Source organism: Pteropus medius, unplaced genomic scaffold (assembly GCF_902729225.1).
Source record: "Pteropus medius unplaced genomic scaffold, Ma_sr-lr_union100, whole genome shotgun sequence".
In the NCBI taxonomy this organism is placed as follows: Eukaryota; Metazoa; Chordata; class Mammalia; order Chiroptera; family Pteropodidae; genus Pteropus; species Pteropus medius.
This window is the reverse complement of record NW_024349798.1, coordinates 7,997,756-8,002,364: the sequence shown is the minus strand read 5'-3', so window position 1 is coordinate 8,002,364 and position 4,609 is coordinate 7,997,756. Positions and strand designations below refer to the sequence as shown.

Genomic DNA, 4,609 nt, shown 5'->3' with positions numbered 1-4,609 from the left:
CATTAGGCATTGTGCTAGGAGTTTTGTGCATATTCTACTTCATGAGAGAGTTCAGGTGACCCTCAATATTTGACTTCTGGTGTACACGTCCTTGTATAATTTCCTTCTCTTGAATGTGGGTGGGACTTGGGACTTGCTTCTAATCAATAGAATGCTGCAAAGGTGATGGAAAGTCGCATTGTGATTATGTGTCTGTCTACCCATGGGCAGCCTCTACAAGCTAAAGACAGCCTCTAGGAGTCAAAAGTTGCCTCTGGTCAACAGCTGGCAAGAAGCCAGGGCCCTTAGACTTAAAGTTACAAGGAAATGAACTGTGCCAACCTAAGTGAGCTTGGAAGCAGACTACACCCCAAACGCCCGGATGAGACTCAGCCCCCAGGACACCTTCACCGCAGCCTTGTGAGACCTTGAACAGAGGATCCAGCTCAACTGCTAAACTCCTGACCCATATAAACCGTGAGATAATAAATATATGTGAAGCTGCTGAGTGTGTGGTGATCTGCGACACAGGATGGAAAATGCATGCATTTAGTAAAGTCGAGATTAATGCTATCATTTCCCAAATGAAGAGATGGTACTGGGGGGAGTCTGGGAAACTTACCCAAGGTCATGTAGATAGAGGATGGTGCTGGAACTTGAACCGAAGCTATTAAGTCCTGAAGCCTGCGGGCTTCCCCACAACCACTATAACATCTGAGACACTGTACTGACTTCACAACAAACCCACAATCTGTTCCCCAGTGGACACTGTGGAGAGTTGAAGAGGGTCCTCACTATTCTTAACTACTGACACCTGAGAATGGGATTCTATTTGGAAATAAGGTCTTTGCAGATGTAATGAAGTTAATGATCTTGAGATATGGTCACCCTGGATTTAGGTTGGGCCCTGCATCCAATGACTAGTGTCCTTGTAAGTAGAGGAGAGGACACACACAGACACACACAGACACAGAAGATGGAGGCACGAATCGGAATGATGTGGCCACAAGCCAAGGGATGCCAAGGACTGCCCGGAGCCACCAGAAACGGCGAGAGAGGCATGCGACGCATTCCCCCTCCAAGCCTTCCGAAGGAACCAATCATTTCGACGCAATGATTTTGTACCTCTATCTTCCAAGCCTGTGATAGAATCATTTCTCTTGTTTCAAGCCACCCAGTTCGCGGCAATTTGTGAGGCAACCCTACAAAACCGTTCCACGAGCCTCTATTGTCCTTAATGTTTTATGAACTGCTAGGATTTGTCCAGATTTCTCAAGATCAGCTCAAACAAGCTGTTTATGCCGAGAGGAAGCAAGACAAACAGTAGAAAGGGCTCTGGTTGCAGGCAGAAGAATGGCAATCTCATTACAGCCATATCAGGGGTGATCTCAGCCAAGTCTCTCAAGCTCTTGGAAATCTTTTACTGACCTATTATGTAAATTATCACTCCCAATTACAATGCAATGAGTTAATCACTGTGATGGTTCATTTTGTTGGTCAATTTGATTGGGCTCAGGGATGCCCAGAAGCTGGGAAAACATTGTTTCTAGATGTGTCTGTGAGGGCACTTCCAGAGCAGGTTAGGATTTGAGTTGGTAGACTGAGTAAGGAAGAGCACCCACATCCATCTGGGTGGGCATCACTCAATCTTCTAAGGGACCGAATAGAATAAAAAGGCAGCAGAAAGGGGAATTTGCTCTCTTGCTTGAGCTGGGATGTTTGCCTTCTCCTGTCCTGGGACATCCACTGTCTTGGGTCTTCGGGTTTGGACTGGAACTAAGCCACCAGCTTTCCTGGATCTCCAGCTTGCAGATGGCAGGCCATGGGACTTCTTGGCTTCCATAATCACATGAGCCAGTACTTCAAAATAAATCTCTTTCTATGTATCTACATATATCCTATTGGTTCTGTTTTTCTGAAGAACCCTAATACAGTAATCGATATGGATTATCCACTTCCCACTGTCAATGAAATCCATAGGATTTTCAGTCTTTTATGGAAAGGTTTTTGGAAATATTTCTTTTGAAACAGGCTTCATGGCAGAGAAATTAGAAGCATTTAAGACAGTGGGCTCTAGACTTAATTAAATCCCACGGTTCAAATCCCAGGTTTACCACTTATTAGCTGTGTGATGCTCAGGAGTTTACCATTACTCTCTGTGTTTCAGATTTTTTTTTATCTACTAAATGCAGCTAATAATAGTAACTACCCTACAGGGCTGTTTGGAGGAATTAATTTGAAGAAATTAATAGATGTAGGCTACATGATAAATAGGAATCGCTCAATAAACATTAGCTGTCATTATTAAATGGCAAACTGGTGTTTCAAATAGGACCCCTTATAGCCAATTAGAGTGCTTTCCTCCCTCTCTCCTTCCCCCGCTTTCCCCTTCTTTCTTTGTCATCTTTTACTTAAAGTAAAGGCTCAGTCTGCATTCGTGGTACTAAAAATACTTGTTTATTGACTGAGAATGCCTGCAGTCAATGCTCATGCATATTTCTGTGCCCATGATTAATTATTAAGCATAATATAAACGTAGAACTGCTGCTTCATCCTGCCTGCGTTCTGAGGGCAGGGAGCAATTTTTTTTTCTCGAGAAGGACCACAGATCTCTCCCATCAGGTGGGGGTTCTCAGCGGCAGATGCCCACGTTTTCATTGAGAAGGGGAAGAGGACTTGGAGCAAATAAATAAGTAATTCATGTTTATGTCCCCGGTTACTCATTCATTAAATGGCACCTCCGGACCTCAGGAGGGCACTGCAGCATGAAAGTTATGAATTGGGGTCCAGGCAGACATTTATTTAATTAATAATTAATTTGGTTGGATTTAAGATGGTTTCGCCCAGCATCTATGAAGTCCTCCTACAGTCAGAGTTCGTACATGTTAGCGGACACCAGGATCACCTGGGTAATCTGATAAAAATGAAGATGCCCTGGCTCCACGCCCTGATGATCTGATTCGGTAGGCCTGGGATGGAGTCCCCAAATCTGCATTTTTAACAAAAGTGGGTCTCCTGTAGGCTACCTAGAAACCCAGGTAGAAAAAGAAAGGCCTAGAGAGATACCCAGGGCTCCTGGGTCCCTCTGCAGGTGTGTGCCAGCTTGCTTTCTTCCTTGGTATTTTTCCAGGATTCCTGATAAAGGATAAAGTCCTCCCGAGGACATTTTGCTGTGAGAGGAAGTTAACCATCTGCTGCTGGGAGAAGAAGCACTCTGAGGCTGTGAAATATTTCCATAAGGGATGCTGAGGTTCCTTCTCGCCGAAGTGATGAAGAGAGTCAATCCATCAAATAGTGTACATGCCCTACTTCGAGAAGAGCAAATTCTGTCTGGAACATCTTGACTCTCACCTGGGTGCAGAAGACAGGGAGGGGGCCCATGTTAGGGCTCCCAAACTTTCATGTCAGGATAAGGCTGTACTTAGAAAAATGAACATTATTAACATTGATCTTCCAGTCTACGGCCATGCCACCCTGAACAAACCTGATCCTGTCTGATCTCAGAAACTAAGCAGGGTTGGGCCTGGTTAGTACTTGGATGGGAGACCACCTAGGGAGACCAAGTGCTGTAGGTGTAAAAAATAAAAATAAAAAAAATAAAGGATTGTAAGCTGACAGTTGTAAGCTTGCAAATCTGTGAGGTCAACCAAGGGTTGCCTCGCCTAAAAATATTAAAAACAAAACAAAACAAAAAAACATTGATCTTCCTTTGGAGCAGAATATTTCTACCAACTCATTCCTTCCTTTCAGATGTAAAGAAGGAGGGGATAGAAAAACATGAATTTCCCAAGTGGAACACATCAAGGAAGAAAGTATTTTTGAATGTCTTTATACGATAGAGAGCCACACACATGATCACAAATTCTATTTCACGTACGAGCCCATGTAGTCATTTCACCAGACAGACTTAGTCGCCAGGTGTGATATCCTCCATTGAGTGTGTTTGTTACAAATGTGTGTACCCTAACATAATATAACTTTGGCCAGGACAGGCTCTTTGCAGAAAGACCAGGGACCAAGGCTGGAATTGAGATTCCTGTTTAATTACGAATCAAAAACAGAGTCTGAGCTCATCCTTAACATGGGATGTTGAAAATAAGCAACAACAAAAACAACACTTCAATTGCATGATACAATAGCTGTATCATAGGAAGAATGCTGATTTCTGGAACCTGCTGATGGTTACAAGGTGAAATGAAGGAGCTTCGACTGAATGGAATACATCTTGTATCATGGAGAGGTGGTGTCTAGAATTAGTAAGAAGCCAGTTCAGAATCTTGGGGTTGTTGTTTGAAAGACTTATGGAGGTCTTGCAAAAAAAAAAAAAAAAATAGTGGAAACTAACTTGCTGATCACGTGACGAGAGATAGAAGGGGGGGTGAGATTTACATTCATTTTATGTGCTGTGCTTACTAAAAACAGCCAACTATGAAAGATGCATTGAATAAAGCATCCTGGATAGTAAGTCAGTCAAATCCAACTTTGAATCCTGGGTCCACTCTTTATACTGCCTTTGGAAACAAAACCTCAATTTCTTGATCCGTAAAATGGAGTTAATATGTACTCCACATCATCGCTGTCCTGTGAGCCACAAATGTGAGCCACGTATACAATATTAAGTTTTCTTGTA

The 4,609-nt window shown here is 43.1% G+C and overlaps 1 pseudogene; it reads left to right on the top strand.

Annotated features, from left to right (window-relative positions):
- Positions 1–3,435: 3,435 nt before the first annotated feature.
- Positions 3,436–3,554, top strand: LOC120620727 (uncharacterized; annotated as a pseudogene).
- Positions 3,555–4,609: the final 1,055 nt, after the last annotated feature.